Source organism: Fistularia commersonii, chromosome 7, assembly GCF_037954325.1.
Source record: "Fistularia commersonii isolate RoL2024-O1a breed Wild chromosome 7, RoL_Fcom_v1.0, whole genome shotgun sequence".
Lineage (NCBI taxonomy): Eukaryota > Metazoa > Chordata > Actinopteri > Syngnathiformes > Fistulariidae > Fistularia > Fistularia commersonii.
The window spans coordinates 6,840,519-6,855,832 of record NC_141290.1 but is presented as its reverse complement, the minus strand read 5'-3'; positions in this window follow the sequence as shown (position 1 = coordinate 6,855,832).

Below are 15,314 nucleotides of genomic sequence, written 5' to 3'. Positions count from 1 at the left end.
ACATGTTTGGCCTCTTGTTTTTTACGCCTCCCGAGAGGCGGCTAAAAGGCGAGCGAACCCTCCACCTTTTCCCACCGAGGGGTGAAGCGGGGAGCCGGGGGGGGGGGGGGGGGGGCAGAATGCGGTAGGGTTTCAAGCACATCATCCATCATTTGCACCGAGAGAAGCATGAACGTGCGGAGTAAGTTTCAGCATTTGTGTTTGTACGGGCACAAAGGTATGCATTCAATCAGGGGATACGCGACTCTCGGGGGCGACACGCTTTCCCGGCATCCACCGGCCGGATCTCTTTCTGCCCTCGGGCTTCCACGCCGCTCCTGCAGAAAAAAGGCCAGAAGAATGCGTCTTTTCATTAAAGCCGCCGCCGCCGCCGCCGCATGAATATTTCAAAAAGCCGAGAGGATTCCCCAGCGCCCGACACAAAGGAGACGTCTGTGGACGGCCGAGCAGAAGCATTGGAACTTGGCTTCCGGGCAACACCTGCTCGCGGTGAAAGACGGGCGATGGAAACGTCGCGGCGGCGAGGGGGGTTCGGTGAAACCGTGACCGTGTCTGCGCGGGCTAGCGGTGCCAAGTCCGCCGTTGGATCTGGCTTTTGCTGCGGGAAAAACCGCAAGTGCGAGCCCGGGCGTGTTCCCCGCTTTGTTGATTTTGTGTGCGGATTGAGAGGATGGGCGTGCCGGTGGACATACCAGGCATTCCAGGCCGGCAATAAAGCCAAATTGAAGGTGGCGGCGGTGGTTCGGGGGGGGCAAAGCCAGGATGTGATGAGTGATACCTGGACAGCTGGGAAGGAGAGAGCGGGACAAAGAGGCTCGGACCAGCCTGAGAGGCGCTGGCGCCGACGGCAGAAAGCGGGGGAAATGGCGAGATGAAGACGGGACCTCGCCCCCGTCTCGCGGTCGGACCGCTATTAGCGACGTTCTGCTCCGATTTCCAACAAAGCACCGACAATTATGCCTTCGCGGCTGAGGATTTGAGAAGGCTCCTCCGCCGAGCGACAAACATTTCCCGCTGTATTACCGTACCGTATTTTTCGTGCTTCACGGCAAACACTCCGGTCGTCACTTCGCTGCAGACGACCTCTTCCAATGCGTCGTTTGAGGGAAACAAAACCGACCGCGATGACGCCCAACAGATACGAACACAGAGGAAATTGTTCCTACGCTCGCAACAAATTGTCACAGAGCAGTAATGCATTTTTCCTGAACCAGCAGCAGAGGTTTCTGTATAAATTACATAAGAATAAGAACAACTTTATTTATCCTGAAGGAAATTGTTGTGCCAGAGTTACAAGAAAAATATAACAATTATAAATAATGGTAGAAAATTGTATAAACAGTAAAAAATAAGAGAAAAATGAGAATAAGAAATACAAATAAACTATAAAGTGCCTTAAGTAATGAGTGAAACTATAAAGTGTCTTAAGCAACAAGTGAAAGATAAGGAGTGCACAGGAGTATGAAAAAATATTGTACATGTAGCTGTTATGAAATTTTGCACAGTTATGAACATAAAATACACACATGATGCAGAATCAGTCAGTGATGGCAGCATGTCGTATTTGACGGTAATAGTGCAAACAGAAAATAACTCTGAAAGTCAGGGTTCAATGTCCAGGAGCGGGAGAACCGGGAGAGAGTTCAGCATCCCAACAGCATCTCTTAAAGTGTGCGCTCAAATAGCACAGCCGGAGTTAGCGGCAACGACCAAAGTTGTATTTTAGAAGCAAATTTTTAGAGGTTTGTAAGTCGTGACGTTTCAGAGACCCATTTTAGATAGTATAAAGAGTGAAGTTGATCTATTTATGTTAGGCCGAAAACAAAAACAAACCAAATTTCTGTTTGGCCACAGAGGGTGGAGATGAAGGTTGGAACAGGTGGAGAAAAGTGTCAGGGGTGATAAAAGAGGAGAAAAGGTGCAGAAGATGGAGGTTAGAGAAGCCATGGTGGCATGGACGTCATAGAAGAAGCAGCAGGGATGAAGATGCGGAGGCTCTCGGAGAGGATCTGGAATGAGTCCTTCAGCGGGACGACACATGTTAGATGTCCTGGAGATAAAGTCAGAATAAGATGTCTGTGACTGAAGTTCTCAGACATCCGGGGTCATGGTGAATTCTTATCAGAATCTTCTTGTCGTGGCAATAGAGCTTGAATTTCCTCGCTTGAAGACCCTCATCTGAGAGACTCCTTCAGTTGTAGAAAGAACCCCTCCGTATTCTCCGGCAAAGCTCTCTTCTGAACAAGTCCAGTTGCCACGACGAGAAGATTTTGAGGAGAAAATGAGATGGTTTGGACATGGACAGAGGAGGGGTGGAGAAGATCTGGGTAGAAGGATGTTTAGGTTGGAGCTCCCAGGAAGACCAGAGAGGTTTATGGATGGAGGGGACGAGGACAAGAAAGAGGATCTGGAGAAGATGGTTAGATGGTGGAAGATGATTGGCTGAGGGTTAGATGCAGGCAGGTGATTGGTTTTGGCAACACCTGACGGGGGCAACCCAAAGGACAAGAAGACGAAGAAGAAGAAGCTAATTCATCTCGTTCATTGCTCCATGATTTTGGTCCAGACTGAGAAGTTTGAGCAGAGGTGGGCAAACTACGGCCCGCGGGCCACATCTAGCCCGTTAGTCTTCTTAATCCGGCCCGTCAAAGATTGGTACCGAATTAGTACTTGATGTGAACGATTGAATGATCGGATCAATGAATGTTGGAGATTATTTTATTTTTGGAGCTACTTGAGAATTATCCTGAGCTGAATGACACAGATTGGCTTTGTGATTTAGCCTTTAGCTGGACGTGAAGCTACGAGGGAAAAAAAGGTCTGTGTGTGAAATGCAAGCAAACGTCAGAGCCTTCAAAACCAAGTTGGTTTTATTTTGTCAGACAAGTCTGATATGTACTGTTAATAAATGCGTTTTGTTTTTATTTTTTTTTCATATGTATCGAAATTTGTGGTTACCCAGCCCCATCTGTCAAATTGTAAAAGTCAGTGAGGCCCCTGGTCTAGAGTTTGTTCCACAGGTCAGAAAATCAAAAAGATCTCATGAGACGGGTTGTAAACTAAAATGAATGTATGTTTCTATATTAGCATTAGCATAGCCATATTAGATTTGCATGCTTTATCAGTATCACTGTAGTGTCTCTGGATATAAATCCTGAACAATAGTTGTAAAATCTCCCTGATTTGACAGTGATACATTTTCCTTTTCACAAATCCGTTGTATTTATTGGCGTCCCCCAACGCGCTTCGCGTTTGAGGCGAAACCCCTCCGTACGGGAAGTCTGTAAAACGAGACCCAATTTGTCGGGTAACACTCCCGAAGGCACGGATCCAGTTTCGGTATGCTCGTTCTTCTAGACGGCGGCCTTTTGAAACGTAAACGCGCCCGCGGATTCGGTTTCGTATCTGGTCGCCTGTGAGAAAAACGCCAAGGCACGGCCCATTGGGCCACAAGAATGGAGCAATTAAAGTCAATTAAAAGCCCTTCGGCAAACCCTTCGGCTCCCCGCTGGGGTATGGTACTGGAGAAGAATGCAGCCGGCTGGACTTGTTGTGTGTTGGCGCTACGCAGTTACGGGGCTGCAACGGAGGAGGGGGATTCGCGGGCTTCGGCGGGATCTGCCCCGCTCATGGGAACCCCTCTCATATTCGGCTTTTAAAGAATTTACACGCTCTGAACTCCGAAAGCACGGATGGAACGCTTCACCTGTAAACCGGTTTATTGGCAGATCTTGAGGTCGCGGTCCCGGGAGAAGCGAGAGCTTTCCGTTCCCTTTCGGTTCTCTCTGCGGCGGCGAGTTCTCACGCACGCCGCTCTGTTGTGGCGGCGACGCGGAGATTTTCCACTGGGGCCAAAAAACCAGCCGGCGGCTCCAGTAACGGGGCGGTTTCCAGGGCCGCCCCCAGACAGCTCCTCGCATCTGGATAGTCTTCTTTTGCATGGCCGTCAAGAGGAAAACATTTCGAGAGAACATTTGCTTTCACGGAAACAGCTATCGTCTAAATTACCTCAAGTATCTAAACATAATTGGGCTTCTTCAGTTTTTTATTATAATTCAGAGCTGAGGGAGCCTTTCGGATGAGGCCTCAAACATCTTAAAGGGAAGAAATTCAAGTCCAGCTGCCACAGCAAGAACATTTCAACAACAATCCATCATGACCCTGATGACTGAGAACCTCTGCAGACATATGGAGGAGGGGAATATGATGCATCCAGAAATATGGATGCATCAAATATATCTGATACAAATTCACCCAAAAAGCGAGCTTACCTTTTGGTGTCATGACAGATCTATTTTGATCATTTGGTTATGAAAATAATAATAATGAACAATTTATTATTATTATTAGTATTATTATTAGTATTATTAGTATTATTAGTATTATTATTATGGTCACCACTTTAATAATAATAATAATAACAATAGAGTTATTATTATTATTATGATTATTATTATTATTTTAATGGTCACCTGTGCCTATGGTCGCCTCTATAATAATGATCATAATAATAATGGAGTTATTATTATGATCATTATTATTTTTTATGATTATCATTATCATTATTATAATGACTCACATGCTAATAATAATACATGAAATTACATGACGTAACATTTTATAATGCTATATAATAATAACGTAATATTCATATGATATTATAATGTAATAGCAATAGCATAACAACAACAAAAATAAACAACAATGATAAATTGTTAATTAATATAATTACTTCTAGCACTACTATTGTTATATTGTAGAATAGTGTTTTGTCATTGCAGAACGCAGGTAGTACAGTGCAATGAGATATTGTTTCAATACTGGACAAGACGCTCAGTGTGAGAATAATTATGAATATGGACATCCATGGAAATATGACATCCAGCCAATGGAGAGCATACAGACAGAAAGATATTGCAGATATTTTATGAAGATAAATATGGGTAAAAACACGAGGGAGTGGGCAGATATAATGCACTTTGTCCCAAATAAAAGCCTGAACACATTGTTTCCACATGAACTTTTACCCGTCAGAAGACATATAAAGCATATAAGCTTCCCGATTTTAGCTCTCTGCGATTGTTATTTTGCCTTCGTTTCCGGGTTTGTATCGATCCGAGAACACCTTTGTTTTTAAAGCTCTAATGTGTCCCTGTGCTCTATGCTTGTTTCTCCCCGGGAACCGCCAAACATTCGCCTTGTGCTTTGACAGAATTCCAGGTACGTCCCTGTGAATGCACGGCTTTCTATTCCACCTCTGGACGGGCTAATGTGAGCCAGATTGCTACTGCTCTCGGGGAAAATATAGATCTCATGATTGCCAACAATTGACCAATTCATTTGAGACCTCCTTTGACGTGCTGTGTGTGCAGCTGCATTCAAGACTGCGGTTAATGCATGTCTGTGTTTGCAACTGTGTGTGTGTGTGTGTGTGTGTGTGTGTGTATGTGGGCGTGTTTTTGAACTCAATCACTCCCACAATAATAAATCAAACAAGGCTGGTAGCCTTTAGATCACGCCAGGCCCCCAAAGTTTTTGAGGAATGGATTTGCCCTCTATGTGAGCGCTGATTGAGACACCGAGGAGCCTCAGGTGGGGCTCAGGTTCAGCATATATTTTATGTGTGTGTGTGTGTGTGTGTGTTTGCATGTGACAGCCCGAAGCCTCTGCAATGCAGTTTTGGAGAAGTCCGGCTCTGTGTTATTAAACCCAGGCTGCACGTGCGTGCGGCGGTCATGTGACGAGCCGCCCTTTGTAGCTTCTAACCCAGATAGCTTTGGCCCGGCCGCCATAAACTCTGAAATAAGAGGCAATACGATGACTTTACTGGCTGGAGATGAAGTGCTCTTGTACAAAGGCATTCCACAAATGCCATGGGAGATGAAGACTGCCCCGCGTCTAGGTAGCTCTCCAAAACATCCTCCTCTCTTATCACAGCTGGCACACAGCTGCTGCAGCAGCCAGAAAAAAAAAAAAAAAAAAAAAGTAAAAGTTTGAAAGGAAAACTCCACCCGTCAGAAAAATCGCACGTCTCTTTCGCGTTTCCGTTTCCGTGTGAGATTTTTCCGGCCGAACGTGAACCGCTGGAAACGGAGGCCGCGAAGGTGAAGAGCTTCGTGTCAGCGTGACCGAGTTGCGTAACAAAGCGGAGCGCACATTCCGCTTGTATCATCGCGGTTAGCCTGGTAATACGCCGAAACGTCTGAGACCGTAAGAAAGGGAACGGAAAGTGCACTTTGGAAATCCTGCTCGCTTTTCTATGGCGCATTACATCATGTGCAGCACAAGTGTTATGGCAGACATTTAAATTAACCGTCTTTAGCTTTGGTCTGTGTTCAAATATGGACGATAATTAGCTCAGCTCAACATAAAAAGCAGATGTAAGGAGAGAAATGAAGGCGGAGGTTTCCAAGTTTCCGCACCATAATTGCAGATATTGGACGCAAATCATCCTGTGAATGTTTGGGATGTCGCAAATCAAACTCGAGTGGGCCGAGATCTCGAAGTCCGAATCCAAAAAGTGCGAAAAAAAAGGCCTGCTCTTTGACTGACAAGGGAGCAGAGAGCTGCGTGAACATCCAAGCTTATTGCTGCAGAAGTGAACAGGTTTTCTGGATCCTCCTGCATCTTTGACACACACTGTGCACCACACTGATAATAATAATGATAATAATAATAATAGTAATAATAATAATAATAATAATAATAATAATAATAATAATTCTATTATTATTATTATAGAGGTGACCATAATAATAATAATAATAACTCTATTATAATTATTAGAGAGGTGACCACAGGCACAAGTGACCATAATAATAATAATAATAACAATAATAATAATAGTAATGATAATAATAGTAATAACTCTATTATTATTATTATAGAGGTGACCATAGGCACAGGTGACCATAATAATAATAATAATAATAGTAATAATAATAAAAATAAAAACTCTATTATTATTATTATAAAGGTGACCATAGGCACAGGTGACCATAATAATAATGATGATAATAATAATAATAATAATAATAATAGTAATAATAATAATAATGATAACTCCATTATTATTATATAGAGGTGACCATAGGCACAGGTGACCATAATAATAACAATAATAATAATAATAATAATAATAATAATAATCATAATAATATCATAATAATAATAAATCTATTATTATTATTATTATTATAGAGGTGACCATAGGCACAGGTGACCATAATAATCAGATGACCATAATAATCTATTGTAAGTTGCTTTGGATAAAAGCGTCTGCCAAATGCAATGTAATGTAATGTAATAATAACAATAATAATAATGATAATAATAATGATAATAATAATAATAATAATAATAATAATAATAATACTACGCTGAACGCCCACGCCGAGGGCCGAGTCGAGTCAGATCTGGTTTATACACCTCCAAGTCACAACGGAGGTGTCTGATTTGCCTTTTCGGTATTGAGCAGGTGTGGTTCACGCCAGGGAGCGAGGAATCAATGGGGGCGGCCTTCTACCTCGACCGGTCGTGGGGTCGAGGGGTCAACTTAACCAAGAGTCACTTAGCATTTTGTCCGGTCTGCATTTCCCTGCGGCAGCAGGACGAAGCAGTAAACCCGATCTGCCCTCCACCTCGACGATAAGGACCCACGGCGCGTAATTCCGATCATCCGTCTTTATCTTAATCTTTAAAATCCTCCAAAGTATTTCATCAGCACTGATGTTTCATGGCACTCTGGCAAAGCTGGAACTGAGCGACTGTTGTTCCCGAACTGGTTAGCGTGCGATTCCTTGATCCCCCCCTTGTAACATGAGGCCAGAGTAGCGAGCCGGACCACATGGGGAGCGCGATGTTGTGAGGTGAGGTATTTTTCGACTGGGAGACAGATATGTAATGCATTCCAGACACTCCGGCCGCACACGGCTCTCACCCCTGCTACCTATAGGCATCAATCCTCTCCCCTTTCACTACAACAATAAACCTAGTGCCGCTAAGAAAGAACTCATATCGGGCCCAGAAACAAAACGGCCTCCTCTGTGAGAAGCCGGTCCAGCTCTGTGGCTTGGATTTGGCCTTTAAAACACTTTCTCCGATTCACAAACACCAACTTTCCGCCCCGAAGAGAATCACCCGAACTTCGGTTCAAGACCCGGAGTGTTGCTCTAGACCTTCCGCTCGCCCAGCGGGCCCGCCGGCGCACTAAATCTTCCCCTATCTTCCAGAACGACATGGATACATGACATCCCGGATGATCACCTCATAAAAAGATGTTTCCAGAGATACTCCGACACGGAGGGTCCGAGCCGGTCGGGCGGAGTTGCATAATCGAGACTCGAGATACTCGAGTTTCACCGTTCAATGAGGCCCAGATGGCAGATGATGAGTGTTTTGAAAAGAAAGAAAAAACAAAACCCAGCGGGATCTGCACCTTTCCCTTCCTTTCTTCCCTTTCTTCTCCTTTACCGTCGGTCCTTTCTCCGTCGCCCTCGCAAGCTTCCATCTCCAGATCTGCGTCTGGGAGGAGCCACGCCCTCTCCTTGTTTAACAACAAGCTTCAAACCTTATAGTTAGCGTTAGCTTAGCTTATCCTGTCGAGGGATATGCGTCCCATCTCTCTCGTTCCCCCGACACCTTCTGTTCTGTCTGCACTCACGTCCCTCATCAGCGCTTGATGGTCACCTCAAAAAACGCCCAAGGTTTCTGCTCTGTAAGTGTTTCCTCGGAACGTCAGGGGTGCTCGATACGTCCATCGCAAACGTAATACCGGTATATCGCATGAAATTAAAAAAAATAGTCGTCAGCCTATCATCCATCCTGTCGCTTGATTAATATACAGGGCAGCCGGTTTCTTCTGACACCAACAAGCACAAACAACGGCACGAAGTGCAGCAAAAATAACAAGCTAGTCAGCAATTTACCTCCAATTTTTAGCCCTCGTTTTTTTCTCTAAAACTCAAGAAAGGGTATATGATGAGTGGGGGAGCCAGACCAAGTAAGAAGACAAAAATTTATCACTTTTCATACAGATTTGGAGTGCGTTTTAAAGAATTTTAAAGTGCGTTTGCCTCATCTGCCGGTCCAACATCGCAATACCAAAGAAGAGTAATGTGGAGCAGCATTGTTAGACCGTTTGTAGAAATACGACAAGGACATCCAGCGAGCCGAGAAAGAGAAAGGCGAAGGAACTAAAATCTCAGTTGTCCGGACAGCGGGCACTTTTAGCACAACAAACTTCAAAAGCGAAAGCCGCGACCGAAATGTGGTTCCGGGTGAGACTATGATTCAATCCAGTGCAAGTCATCAGAGTGGGTAATGACCAAAAATGTACATATTTATTTTGTGTTGTGCAATATTGGCTCATGCGGTTATGCAAGGTACACCAACATGCATTACACATATAAAGAATGTTTTGCATTTTTGTTGTGGGTAGATCATTTTGACTTTTATAAGTAGCTCGCATGCTGAAAAAGTGTGAGCATCGCTGCTCTAGGTCATCTTATAGAGTGCTTCTCCAGACCTGTGTCGCGTGGAAATTGTCATCACACCACCGGGTTGTGATTTGACTCCATAATTGTACGTTAACCTCTTTAGGAACTTACTTTGCAGGTATCGTTCTCTCGCTCTCGATTTTTACCCCAACTGGTCGAGGCAGAGGGCCTTTCCGAAAGTGTCGTCAGAAGACCGGGTTCTGGTTGGGGACTCGACAACGCTCAAGGTGTATCCCTCGAAGCAGCCCGTCTCTTCAAATTGATGGTATGAGTTCAGCACAGCAACAGGCTTTCCCAGGCACTTCCAGATTCCTCTCCTTATTCATCCCCGTTTTTTTTTTTCTTTAATTTTCAAATTCCGAGGCATCTGATCCTCCGGACCCTCAGACATCTGAGAGCTGATGTTGCATTCCTCCAGCCCAGGCAGCGCCGCTTTGAACTGAGCTCCGCCACACCGCATGAAACGGAGTCAGCAAGGCCAAACAGTTACTCCCAAGCATCTGCGCCGAGGCGGTAGCCGAACTGCGGGAGCATCTGGGGAAGGAGGGTGAGACGGTTCCACATCGACTCTCTCTTGACAGTATCTTGGAATCGGGCGAAGCTTTCGCGCTGTTTGGAAAATCAATATCAAGAGGAAATCAGCAGGACTTGCCTATCACAACGGGCCTGGAGCCATACGAGCCGCTCGGCCTCTCATTTTGGGAAAACATGCACGCTCAAGAACCAGAAGGCTAGGCGAAAGCGCTAACAGTTGCGCCGCTGTGCCGCCGCGACTCCGTCTCAAAGTCGTAACTGTGTAGAAAATTTGTTTTGAGTTCTACATTCACAGTGCATTTGTGCCCCAAGCGCACAACTCGCTTATATTTATGAAACTGTTCATTTGAATGAATTAGCATAACCTGCGCATGGGGATGTAGTGGTTAGCGCTTCCCCCTCTGAGTAAGATATGGCGTGTGGGTTGCAGGAGGTTCACTGGAGATGGTAAATGGTTTTGTATCTCTGTATGATGTGTCCGTTGAATTGAATAGTCCTTTAAAAGGCCCACAAAGGGGACATTTCAAGAAAAAGAAAGGGGAACTAATGAGGGAGTGAACGGATGTATGGCTCCAGAGGTCCTCTTTCAAGTGCCTGATGTCAAAGCTTCAAGTGTGAAGTTCAGAAGCTCTGGTTTTGATGTGTTTGACCTACACGGCCCGTCTGACACCCGGGGGTTTCACAGCGCTTTGAAGAGAAGCGACGGCTGCTTTTGCTAACATGGAAGCATTTCTGCTGCAAAGCAGGACAAAACCAGAGTCTTGATGCGATAGTAGCACTGTATGCTAACAGTCACTTGGTGCGCCGGTGAAAAAATAGCAAGTGCCTGGACATATATTTGGAAATATACGTAAATATTCACAGCAAAACGGTCCTCGGTCGGATGTGTAAAGTCTCCGTGTTCCCCCCGTGACTGAGCGGGGTTCCTCAGTCCAAAAAACGGGGTTCACTGGCGACCTCACGACGAGAGGGTGAATGGTTGGATGTCTCTTCATGTGGCCCCGTGATCGATCCAGGCGGAACCACGCCTACGTTGAATTAAGTATTAGATATTAAAATCTGGGTGTCGGACCTCCAGTCACAGCTCAGCTTTGTTCATTAAAGCGATTGGTTTGGTTTCGTGACCGGTGGAGTCTCCGATCTAGACGTCTCCTGGGCCACGGTTTTTGGAGATATACAACCCAGGAGATATTAATAACCCGCTTTCCTCTGTGTTTACCTTCGACTTCCCCTCAGACGTCGTCCTTGCTCAGCTTCTCAGAAGAATACCGCTGCAAACATTTGTTGACCTACTTAGAAGGTAGTGCGCAGATGATCTATGGAGCAGACCTTTGCAGGCAGAGCTGCCGGTGGAATACCTCTGCTTGCACAGGGAGCGGCCTTTCACCTCGCAGCCTCCGCGCCGCCTCGGTTTCAGCGTTGGAGGACATAAATCACCGTTGGGGGGGGAGGGGGGTTGCACTGGAATCAGCAGCCACTGTGAAAAATGGATGGGGGGAGGCAAAAGTATTTTGTACGCTCGCTGGATCGAGACATTCGTCGTCGGAGGTGTTTTATTTTCACATTAAATAAACAGCATCATCACGAATCGGAGTCGTCCCGGATTCCCCGTCCCCCCCCGGCGGGGCATCGACCCCCCTCCGATTAGATTTTCATTCATGAGATGCCGGCATTCCCGGAGCCGCCCCCCCAGCCCCCACGCCTCCGCCGCCAGACCTTTTCACTCCTACGCATGAAGATACCGACATAAAGGCTCAGATGTGAGAGTTTCAGTTTATAGAAGGAGGAGCCCGAGAGACACGTCTTCATGTTTTCATTCATTCATTCATTCATTCATTAGCAATACGGCATCTTTCTTCTTCTTTTCCTTGCGGCTTTTCCCTTTAGGGGCCACAGTAAATCAGCTTCCTCCATCTAATCCTATTCCAATGACTCTTAACCTGGGTTCAATCGAACCCCAGAGGTTCGGTGAGTTGGTCTCGTGATTCGTGATGAGGCGCCCCGCTTGGCCGTCACCGGTGATCACGCTACGTAGCTTGGCCTATCTGTGCCGGAGGGATTTTGGAGAAAGCGGTCGGACAAATATGTGCACGTGTACAAGGGAACGCTTGGTGATTTCAAGGTGAAGAGAGCCGGTTTCGACGAAAAGGCCACTCTGCCTGTTTTCGGCTTCGTCCCCATCAACAAACCGATCCTCACGGCATCGCACGAAGTGGCTTACCTGATCGCAAAGGAGGGGAAACCACACACCATCGGTGAAACACTCATAAAACCAGCTGTGTTGAAGATGACGAATATCATGCTGGGAAAAGCGTCTGAAGTTAAAATATCCTAAATTGCTCTTTCAAATGACACCATCAGCGATAGAATAGATCAGTGTTTCCCAACCTTTTTTTAACCACGTCACATATTTTATATTAGAAAAATCACACGGCACACCACCAAATAAATATGTCAAAAACATTTTTAACGAATTAGTATGAAACCGTAGTCTCAATTTACTTAGTGTGAAATCTAATATATCTAATATCTGTAGATTTGTCAAGTTGCAATGCGAATTTCCCACTGATGTGCAACTTTTCCAGAACACTTTTTTGCAATGTCTGAAGAAATGTCATCAATATGTTTGGAAATGGTATTATTTGAGAGAACTCGGGCTATTTCTTTATCAACGCCAGAGCCCAGCATTTCTTCTACAATGATTTTACCGGCAGGTAGTATTAGTGTTTTGCTCCAATGTGTGGCTGTTTGGATTTAGAGATGAGTTCAGCAACTTTGTAGCAAGATTTCACCGCTTTCTCACTCGTCTTGGTAGTTTTCAACTATAATGCCTGTTTGTTTACGCAGATACAAGTACTTTTTATTTTAAAAATGTATCACGCAAAGCCTCACTAATCACTCTGATACACAGACGCACAAGTTCATTCACTTCCCATTGCCATCGAATGGGCACGCTGCCCACATAGACATAGGAAGACACATTATTTGCGCTGGATAGATAATTTTCGGCCCAATCGGGTGAAAGTGGGCATTTTTCCACGGCACACCTGATGATCTCTCACAGCACACTAATGTGCCGTGGCACAGTGGTCGGGAAAGATATCTTGGCTCAAGTAGGCGCAGGTCTGATTTCAAGTCGTGATGGTGATGCGCGGATCATTTTGTGGACCAGTAAAACATATACTTACAGTTTGTCTTGAATTTGAAAAAAAAAATCCAATAAAGAAGGGTTCGACAAACGGGCATATTAAACCCGCTGGGGTTCAGTACCTCCTACAAGGTTAAGAACCGCCGCCCTGTTCCCTGGATTCCCTTCTCTCACACCAGCTAACTTCACCTCCTCATTCACTGCCTCCATAAATCTTCTCTTTGGTCTTCCTCTAGATCTCTGTTTCTAGCATCCGTCTACCAATATATTCTCAATTCCTCTACTGAACATGACCCAACCATCTCGGTCTGGCTTCTCTGACCTTCTCTCCGAAACACCCAACCTGATGGACTCATTCCTGATCCTATCCATCCTCGTCACTCCCAAAGAGAACCTCAACATCTGTGTGACCTCCAGCTCCGCTTCCCGTCTTCTCTCTCACCTTCTCCAAACCATTAAGCATGGCTGGTCTCACCACTGCCTTGCACACCTTTCTTTTCATCCTGGCTTATATTCTTCTATCACCCCTGACACTTTTCTCCACCTGCTCCAACCTGAACCCGTTTCTTCACATCGTCCCCACACTCGCCATTGCTCTGGCCTGTTGTCCTTGAGTGCTTAAAATCCTCTCTCTAGACCAGGGGTTCCCACACTTTTTTGCCTTGTGAGCTACTTTTCCGTGTGACGATAAGATAAGATAAGAACAACTTTATTAATCCCGAAGGAAATTGTTGTGCCAGAGTTACAGAAAATATAACAGTAATAAATAATAAAAAGAAAAAGGCAGAATTAGAAATAAAAATAAACTATAAAGTGTCTCAGTGAAACTATAAAGTATCTTAGTAAACAAGTGATAAAACTATAAGTGTCTTAGTAACAAGTGAGGTAAGGAGTGATGATAAAAGGAAAAATTGTAGTGTAGCTGTTATGAAATGAAATATTGCACAGTGAAATGAAATATCGCACAGTTTTTGTTTTTTTTTTTAGGTTAAAGATAGGTTTTTATGGTTGCTGGCGGCTGAATGGAGAGGAATAAAAAAGTCTGATCGCCTCAGGGAGGAAAGACCTCCTGTGGCGTTCAGTGGAGCTCCTCGGTGGTATCAGTCTCCGGCTGAGAGAGCTCCGACAGGACGTCAGTGTGGCATGCAGGGGGTGATGGACGTTGTCCATGATGCTGAGGAGCTTCCTCAGCGTCCTCCTCTCTGACACCTGCACAACAGACTCCAGCTCCACACCCAGGAGCTGAAAATTATCTACCTCCACTAAAAAGGCTAAATATGTATGTATATATCTACTTCACACAATAAATGTTTGTGGATCTTGCATAACTGCATGAACCCTTATGGCACACGACAACAGAGTACTTTATTTGGTAAAAACCTTATTCTGATGACTTGAATAGTCAGCGGCATAGTTGAAGTTAGTTGTGAGAAAAACGACTGCCGTCCTGACAGCTGGGATTTTAGTTCCTTCACCTTTTTCCTTCTCAGCTCACTTTTCGGAGGGAAGTCGGTGTCGTAGCTTTTATGAACGGTCTGAAAATACCGCTCCCAATTTCCCTTTTTCGGTATAGCGATGACAGACCGGCAGATGAGGCCAACGCTCTTTGAAAATGACATGGTAAAAAAAAAAAAGTCCACCTCCCATTCCGTATGGAAGTGATACCTTTTAGTCTTTTTACTCGGTCCAGTTCCCCCACTCATTTTTATACCCATAAGTTTAGAATACATAAATTGGAGGCTAACTTGCTAGCTTGCTAGAACGCGCCGTTATGTGCACATGCGCAGTGACGCCTGTGTCAGAAAAGGTCAGATTGGACAGACTGACTGTCAGTCAAGTGACAAATCTTATAGTGAGGAGGTTGGCTGACGTCTACGTTTTAATACCATGCGATCCACCCTCACTGCCTTTGCGACCGACGTAATGCGCACACCTGTTCTAGATGTTCCTCCACCTGTTCCCTGCTCTCACTGCAGATCACAGTGTCATCTGCAAACATCTGTACCGCATCTGTATTCGCCGTCATTGGACGACGGGCCTGACCTGGTCTGATCACAGGGCTACATTTGCAGACCTTCAACCAGTGACGTGCAAAGAGCTCCACAGCCGGTGACTTCATCAATATCAGATTTACA